The 9,583-nt window shown below is 41.5% G+C and overlaps 1 protein-coding gene across 2 annotated transcripts in view; it reads left to right on the top strand.

Annotated features, from left to right (window-relative positions):
• The first annotated feature begins 545 nt into the window (after positions 1-545).
• Positions 546-9,583, top strand: part of LOC138180545 (uncharacterized) — a 283,290-nt gene continuing 274,252 nt past the window's right edge. Inside the window, exon 1 of one of the 2 annotated variants that reach the window (XM_069114509.1) lies at positions 546-1,581. The gene's annotated coding sequence lies outside the window, so the exon portion shown is untranslated. Of the gene's footprint in view, positions 1,586-9,583 lie in introns of both variants that reach the window. The other variant, XM_069114508.1, reaches the window with a different exon arrangement.

The raw sequence follows: 9,583 nt of genomic DNA, 5'->3' as shown, positions 1-9,583 counted from the left end.
TTTCACCGGCGTTTCGTTCGTGAGGGAAAATGTGTCGAGTCGTGTTCGATGGAAAGCGTGCATGGTCGACGGAATAATAAAAAGGAGAAAAAAGATAACGTTTCACAGCTGTTAGATTAACCACGTTAATTTCTTGTTCGCACCGATCCGTCTGTTCAACGAATTGCTCGATACGCAAACGGCGGCCGTTAGATTTTTGTAATCACGCGAATCTTCGTATGGTGTGCCACTGTATCTTCTGTTCCGCCAGCGAGTGCTGGGAAAATTGAAAATTATGCAAACATAATTTTCATCGTGGCGCTCAGTTTCATCCACGCTCGCGCCAGAGGCATACATCGTGCGTGTATTATTCTGCAAAGTTCATTGTCATCGTTGAAGCGCACCGGCGTAGTTTAAGTAAATTTTTCAGCTATACATTCTTCCCCCTTATTGCCGATTTTTCTTCCCGTTTTCGTTTCTTACTTTTCTCTTAAACGTTAATATTTCGGGCTTCGATAGAACTTTGCCATGTTTTGATAATTTAGCTTCCACAACTCCATACCTTATTATGAATATTTCATCTTTGCTTCCGTATATTTCCTCTGTCCCTGTAGTTTACTTTGCTTTCTCCGTTTTATCGAATCACGTAGTTACATTTCCTTCTCGAACACGACGCTTTCTTCTCGCAACTTTTCTTTATCCTTCCCATCCTCCGTTGACGCAAGTTCGCCTTCAAAATTTCATTGGAAGCTCAATTTCTCGCCAGCAATAATAATAACTGGAAGCTTTCGGGGTGATTACGAGCGTACGAAGTTGGAGACCGAGTCGAAAGTTGCTTCTTGCCCCTCCCCTCCAACCCTCCAAAGCGTTTCTCGAGCGTGTTGTCGGTAGTCGACCGCGAGCAGGGTCGAAGCAATTACGTGCTGGCTCTCGAGTGTTTCGCTCATAATATTTATTTGGAAGCCGGGCGAACGGTTCGTGGATTTGCCGGTCCGCGGGACGCATAATCGCGCGGCCTGAAAATCTCTGCCGTTAAATGATTTTTAATCGCGGCCCATTAAATGGAGTGCATCAAAATTACATGAATATTTACGCCGCGGCGCTCGACGAAATTGCGTTTTAAGCGATCCACCGGCGCCGTCCTGCGAAAATTGCATATTAAACGTCCGGCCCGTTATAATGTAAACTGATTTGCGTAAGTAAGTCGTGTAACGATCGATTAATTAACAGTAACGGCGAAAGTGCGCGCAACGTGTTCGCGATTGGGATTTTTGTTCGACGAATCGAACGTTCGTTTCGATAAGCTCGTTACGTTTTTGCGGTCGCGAAAATCGTATTAATCGGAGAGGAAAAGTTGGAGGAAAGCTTTCAAACGTTCGACCAGCGACATTTTTTCATCGGCGATCCACGCACGCGCGTATGTGGCGTTATTAACGTGTGTCTCGTTGAAGCTGTGTCGCATGAATATGAATCGTCGCAACGTTAATGCAACGCCACTGGGAACGTACGTTTCCCGAATGTCGCCGCGGTGATTACATAATTTATGACGAGACCACGACTGCATCACGTGGCCACCGGACGACTTGCACCAACAAAAAATAGGTCGGTGAGTAGATTCGTTGATTTTTGTCGTTATTAACATTTTACATGATCGAAAGAGGATCGTCTGTTTGGTTGATCGAATGCTCGGCAAATATTGGTACATTCGATCGTTCAAACTGGCCAGGACTTTTTACGCAGTGACAAAAAGGACCCGAATTCGCGTAACTCGGATTATGCGGTATTTATTCACTGTCCTCGTTAGCGATTGCAAACAGACGTATCGCCAAAACATCATTTGCCATCGTTTGTGGTGTTATAAAAATGGGAAGAATTGCTTTGTTCGTGTAGCGTTGAAGCGCGGTAGATACAACGTGTTTTAGTGTAAAAAGTGAACAATAATCGATGTATATCTTACTTATAACATTGAATGACAGTAGTGGTATAAAAACACAAAGATACGAAAATTATTTAAAGATATTTACTTATTACGATCGATCAATCGTCTTAATCCTTTAACCTACAACTACGGGTATAGCCCGTACCATATCATCGTATCATAGTACGATGATCGGGCCAAACGTAAATATTACGGGCATTCTCGAACGTAAATCGTAGGTTAAGAGGTTAATGCATTCATTGCAGATGCTACGTATTATTACATAGTTCTAGGATATATGTGTAATTTCACGATACACTAATGCTATAGAGTAAACTATCTGGTACCGTAGTATAGACGTATGTATGAAAATATAAACATATACAAAAACACCTGACACTGATAAGATCGCTGTTCGTTTGCCAACAAACAGCTATGTAGAACTACGAAGCATCGTATAACTTCACTCGATAAACACGATCTTTCCGGTTTTGCTCCTCGTAACTCTGTAAAAAATTATTTTCGGATATAGGATCACGCGAAACTTTTTCACCTATATTTTACTTTCGTACTACGTTTTACTAATCTGGCCTCGATTTATCGCGGCACCCCATAGAGTTTCATGAAACACCTAGTATCCCATGAAGATTATTTCTTAATATATAGTATTACAGGCAATAAAAATCCAATCCGCAGCAAATTTGTAAAATATGTTTTGTTTTAATCTATCGAGGTTAAATGGCGTTCGTATTTCAAGCCATTAGAAAAACGGCGCGTCGCAGGTACCGCGAATTATCGGCAAAATTTCAACGATCCTCATCGAACGATTATCTTTGCAGCTTCTTAACGAAACATTCCACGAGCAAACGTTCGTTTAAAAGTTCGCCGTACGGATAATGGAAATTCGAAAGTTTTACGCAGCGTAAGTCGATCGGTTTTTTCAGACGTAAAAATTATAGAATTATTGGAAACATGGAACGAGACAGCGGCAACGAAGAACGAAATTGATGGGGAAAAGAAACGGATAACCTGGATCTTCATCCCGTCTCATTTCGATAATAATCTTTTGCGTTGATCCGATTAGTCTGATCAATGCCACTCGACTCGCGGCTGCTACGGAGTCAAGGTTCGATCGTTAATTACATTGGCTGGCCAAGTTGGATGTGAATAATCTCGTGGCTTCTCGTCCAACTCGTATCCGGTTGATTGACAATCACTTTGGAAAAGTGTTCTTTCGCTGGCTTTCCAAGCGGAGAACTGACAGTTTCACGCCAAAACGGTATAACGAATCACGATGGAAACACAGACGAATTGATATTCCCCACTGTTGCCGTTCCACCGGCTCGTTCGATACGTGATTTCACGTCGTTATTTCTTCCGAGCAAAAGCCGTAAAATTGTTCAAAGCCATAGAGCTCGTTCACAGTGGAAACGCTGTTTTCAAAACGCGTTCCACGAAGTTCGTTAACCAAGCGTATGGTGATTTATGCTCATTAGTTTTTTCCTTGTTGAATCGCAGGTAGAAGATCGGGAAAGTTAAAAGAAGTTTTTTGCGGGGCTTGACAGCGTTACGATGGAACGGGTGGAAACTGGGTTGGTTCGAGGCATCGTTGAAAAAGCGATCGTGAATCGCTTCGTTCCTTGGCAACGTTGAAACCGGGATAGAAATATCGTTGGAAAAGTTTGCACAGGATTATAGAGTAGCATTGTTATTGATGAAAAACAGTTGAAATTGATCGTAAAAATTTCGCGCTCGTTTGTACGCTGGATTACAAGCGTTTAAAGGGATTTCAAGAGTAATAAAAACCGTCCACCCTGTAAATCGCGACGATGTGAGTCTCTGTTGGAGCAATTTTCACGAATTCGTATTATTGTTATTATACCGATTTGATCCACCGCGACCGAAACAAAACGATATTTTTACAATAATGTTTTTTTTCTTAATGCCGAGGGCACGACAAGGGTTCCTGTCGCGAATAAAAAATTCGGAGGTAAAATTTTTCATTCGAACTGTTGCAGTTCCTTCGTTGAATTAAATATTTTACGAGACTTTCTTCTATCAAAAATTGGAAAATGGAATATAATAAGCAACATTTGCTCGATTAGAAGGCGGAAGAAACGACTGGACTAGTAAAAGGGAAAAAGGTCTGGTGTCAAACACGTTTGAACTTCAACTAACTACCTTTGAACTGTATATAGCTGTTTTGAAAGCTGCTTCGAACAATTTCTCGAGACTCTAGTAAACTTAAAGACACACATAAGAGCAACTTCGTGTTTGTCACTTTGCCATAAGAAAACCTTGCACGACAGAATATCGGAGCATAGGCTCGTCGATAAATATCGTCGATCGCATAATTAAATCGTTATAAAAAGATTTTTAGTTTATACGAAACTTCTTAAAGAAAAAATTCTCCCCTGTACATACACGCTCTTCTGTACACGAGTCACTTAGCTTCACGGCACCTCTAACGCTATTCTAAAATTCTTTTAAAACGCAGTAGCATAATTCTTCGTTAAACTCTTTTCCAATAATCGGAACACGCTGTACGCAAAGTGGGACATTGTCTGGCAAATATGTTAATGCAAGATCGGCGATGCGCGTAACATTTGAAAATAAAAGAAAAATTAGGCGGAATTCCGTCGCGTACGTCGATCATAAGCTTTTAAGCCCAGCCTAAACGACGAGCGTAAACGCAGTTTATACAGTTGCACGGTTGATGCTCCGATCCGTGCAATTCCGCACGTTAATCGGGCCCCGGTGCAGCCAGCTCGCTTTTATCCCGCACGATAACGGGAAATTAGCTGCGAAACACGGCGATATAGCCGGTGTAATTGGGTGCATCGATTAAAAACCGTCGGAAAAACGTCGCGCTTCTGCCCATTTTTCCCTCCCCTCGTCTCTCACACACGTCCGTTCTAGGCGTGATGAACGCGACTAGATGAGACATCGATTCGACGCTTTAGTGCGAACTCCGGGGACGCATTAGCCGGCCTCGACGTTCGGGACCAATCGCGAATCAATAGCCGGTCGAAACGATAGTTTAGAGACACACGGTTGCGGATTCCACTGAAATATCACGGCTGTTACGGGCAAAGAATTGCCGAAGGATCGTTTGATTTACTTTGGATGGGCAATTCAAACGCGACATTCTATTACTAAAGTTCGATAGCTATTCATTCGGCTGTTTTCTTTTTTTTTTTTATTGTTAGCGTCGAGACTGAAATAGATAGTAGTTGTTTAACGATAGGTACCTATCGTAGCACCATTCTGAATGACTCTGTGAAATCGGTAATTGTACTGTATATATTCAAGACAGTGAAATAAATACCTTATGATACTAATTTTTACGATTCCTTGTAACAGATGCTAATATTTTCAAAAGTTTAAGCTACAAATACTGCGGCATGTTTATAAATACAAATACCGTATACTTCTTAATTAGACTCATTGAAAGTTTCCCAATAACGCTACTGCAACGCGACAGAGTCTGAGTGACATGTACGTGGCTCGACCAGCACACACGTGCATCGGAGACACGTAAGAGCAAGGGTGTGGCACACCTGCACGCAATATGAAACACAGTAATTCTCCGTGTTCATCTGCGTACACCATAACTGTGGTCAATTCGCCACAGTAAACGGCGACCGAGTTTCACCACGTCCCGGCAACTTCCTATCCATAACACTTCCGAGAAGGTCCACACGTGTCGCGAACTTTCGACCGTCGTCATCGTCGTCCCATTCGAAACCATTGCGATTTCCTGCTAATCGTTACTACCTGTAGGTTCACCTTCGACTGTAATTCCCCAACCCTTTGGATGAAAACGTTTTCCACGTCCATGGAGCCAGGTTTTCAACCGAAACAGTTAAAACCCCACCGTGTGCTAAAACATCACAGAACCGATCGTTATTCTCTCCATGACACACTTTACACTTTCGATTTTATCGAACGGATTAATTTCCAACTGCAGCAAGTCAAATATTGAATCGACACAGACGTGTCAATGGCGTTTCGCTATAAATACTAATTAAAAGGTAATTTCTGCAGAGTTGATTCTCCTCGAGAGAACGTTTGTTAATTTAACAGAGTTTCAAACGCGAGAATTTTCGTCCTATTCTTCCCGTTTTCGGAATCGGGTCAAATCTTGGAAAAAGTGAGAGATCTATTTTCCATACGTAGAAGGCGCCGTGACAGAGCATACGGATGAAAATCTCCGATTTTTCGATCGTTGGGAAAAAATTTGCTTCATCGGGTGATTCGATCCATCGATCTTACGAAAAGGCTCATTCCCCTTTTTACAGCTTTCCATCGTATCACTATTGAATATCATTGAACGTTACGAGCGACGTTCTACTCTCTTCAACGATGGAACGGTTCCCTTTTTTTCGTTTAGAGTCTGCAAGCAACGAGAGAGTCGGATTTGTAGAATTTCTAAACGGTCTCGCGCACCTACATACGCGTTCTGCTTAGTCTCGTGTGTCCTCTAGCTGCCTTGCTTTTAATTAACGACACGCCGCTAGTTCCCGTAACACGATTTCGACGTTGCAAGCCTTTACAAAATAACCGTAAACTGACTAGGAAAACTAGTACGATATTCCGAAGTTACGTACTCGCAACGTGACGTAAAAAACGAAAATTAAAAAACAAAAGCATAGAAGATGAAAGGAACTCGAAATACGTGTTTTACATGAACGAATTTAATCGTGAAAAATCGCGCGTACTAAACAAGAATGGATCTTTAAGTTTTGTACGATCGACATAGCTTTAAAATATGAAACGAAATATGTTTCGAGAATGGAGTTACAATCTGTGAAAATGAAAAACTGCGAAGATATTGTTTCCTGAAATTGAACGAAGATAAAAGAGCATTCGTCTGTCGAGTATTATCCTGAATAAAAGAATCGAAGTGGAAAAGCTGCATGCTATCACAGGTAGGATTAATCGTTGCTAGTGATATACGTACTCGTCGATATTTCGATCATGTACGATGCGCTTTACGGCTGCCTGACGCATACAGTAAACGTTTATCCACGAAGCAAGGCGCATACTTTGTAACAGCTGTCGACTGGGACAAGCGTTTGCGAAGAGCACGCAAATAACGGCGGCTTTTCACTCACGGCAGAAAGCTCGATTGTGCGCTCTTTTACGATGGAAGTCACTGGGTGAAAGTCAAAGGGCTCTCAATAATTTCGCAAACGGAGGCTAGGAAACGCTGTTTACCACAGAAACCAATAGTGACCGATACACGAAGCGTTGTTAAACACTTTTATTCCCTTGTGAAATCGTCATTGTTAATAAAAGGATTTCGCGACTTTATAGAGATTTCAAGGTAAAAGTTAGTAGCACGACGGCAGTATGAAACGTAGTTTCTTGTTAAACTTAGCTTGTTCGAATTTAACAGGCCATTCGAGGCTGTCCGCTGTTACACGCTTCACTTACAAAACGTACGCGGCGATTTAATTGCCAAGTAATCCGGCGGTTTGACGGATTAACGAGGATTTGCGGTGGAAAACAAAGGAAACCCCTGCTACGATTTCTGTAGTCGGACAACCCGGCTCACGTATCAGACAGCCACTGACGCAAATTTGCTCATTACTTTGTAATAACGTCACATTCGATGATTACTCTTCTATATTTACGTTCGTCGATATCCAAATGATCGTAGCGATTTCATGATATATCACTTTCCTGTATTTTTGCTTGTTATTATTCGGCATGTACCTTCCTACATAGTTATGTATATATATATTCTTTTTTATTTGTTTCGAATACTAATTTTTAACAATTCGTTATAGAAACACGTGTTTCACAAAAATGTTTCGTGTTCTTCAAAATTTAAACAATTTAGTAATTACACAAATTTAAAATCATTCCACGCGAGATAAAAGTTGAAATCGAAGTAGACGCTGTAACGTTCTTTCTTATTATTATTCTTATTATTAGTATAACTAAATCACCGTAATCCTGGAACGAAACGTTCAATTACGCTTTCGTGCCTTGATCGTTACAAGGTGTTCGAGTAGAAAGCAAAAAGATCCCCCGTTGATTTCCGTCACTCGACGCCGGTTGGAGGTGCGCCAATTTGTACGTCAATTAATATACCTCAAGCCGAAGTACCGCGACGAGGCTGTCAGTGAAGTTACATATATATATATATATGTAACTTCATATATATATATATATATGTAGTATCGGGGAAAAGGGCCTAATAAACATCGAGTTAACCATGAACAGTGTCGCGAGAGCCGAGGCGCCGTCGGGTCCATAAATGTGTCATCGGTCTTTTCAAGTGCATAGTTTCGTAGAAAAGGCCTACGTGACCCTGGCCCCGAGCGTCTGCGGAACACCTAGGGTGTGGTGGGCCTAGGAAAAGACAAAGGGATGCTAGAACGGCCAGAATGGCGAGTGGAGAAGTGCAGTGTGAGTTGAGAGGTCACGGAGTGTGAATCGGGAAGTCAAGGCGTGTGTGGTAATGATACGTACGACGATATTGTAATCGGTTTTTGTTACTGAGTATTGCTTATTAACCTACACTAAACCCTAATTAAATCATCATTACTTGTCCTTACTCTAAGATCCATAAGTTACTACATATATATATGATATTTGCCACGTTCGTGGTCGGTAATATTTTAATCTGTCCCTGTTTTATATCGATAATGACGCGTCAGAAGGAACAACGTTATTTTATTACCGATGCAAAAATACGATCGTCGATATTCGACGAGGGTGAATATTGTTTCGAAATCGGCCATGGGTAATTGAACTGGATGATTTTTCTTTTGTTTGAATAACGAACTATCGTTCACGGTTTTAAACTCGCATCGACCAAGTACAGTCTATACGCGTCGTCGGCTTAACAAGGCAATTTTGCAACGAATATTGCTGCATCCTTGTTATCAGATTTTATTCTTCGTTTCTACTTTTCGTCCAATTACCCTTCGATCTTGCAGCGTAAAAACAGCGTGACTTTATAGCTTTCGTGCGTTGGAATATTTGCAGAATCGTTATTTACAATTTAATAAAACGCCACATGAAAAAATTTGTATCTGTACAGTTTCGAGCAATATAGCGATTTAACTTTAAAAAATGTATTTCATCGAAGCGTCGTTTACATCGGTTCGAAGTGCAGCATTTTCGTTGCCTTAGTAAGTGAACGCGATGGAGAGGAGAAGCAGGGAGAAAGTTGTAATCAGATTTCTAAGCAGCTTCTAATCGTAAACACAAATTTAGAAATCGCGAACTTGTCGTAAGTGTAAATACGAAATTTAATATAAAGCGAACGTTACTTGGGCTCTATTTTTCGTTATAAAATTTCAAATTTATTTTATTCGTGTTATGACTGCCGAAATTTATCATTTGTATGGACCCAGCTTCAATAGTACGGTTCACTGTGCGCAGCTTCGGTTTATTGATGGATAACATAAGAGTCGTGGATAGCTCGTCAAAAGGAAGCACGAACATGGCATATCGATTGACAAAAGTACACTTTCACCGCGAAACAACAGGCTGTGATGTGGCAGCGGCGTGACAACCGCGCGTTAAGCCTGAACACGGACCACTTTGTGAATATCAATGCGACCAAGAGTGTACACTCGGCGGACTACTTTTGCGGAAGTACAGTCGGCTAGGTAACCGCCTATTGGATCCCTGTTCATGTCACTGAGGCTGTAACCAGCCGGGCCA

Source organism: Bombus flavifrons, chromosome 6 (assembly GCF_040668555.2).
Source record: "Bombus flavifrons isolate JBK064 chromosome 6, iyBomFlav1_principal, whole genome shotgun sequence".
In the NCBI taxonomy this organism is placed as follows: domain Eukaryota; kingdom Metazoa; phylum Arthropoda; class Insecta; order Hymenoptera; family Apidae; genus Bombus; species Bombus flavifrons.
The sequence above is the reverse complement of the archived record's forward strand: the minus strand, read 5'-3'. Positions and strand labels throughout refer to the sequence as shown.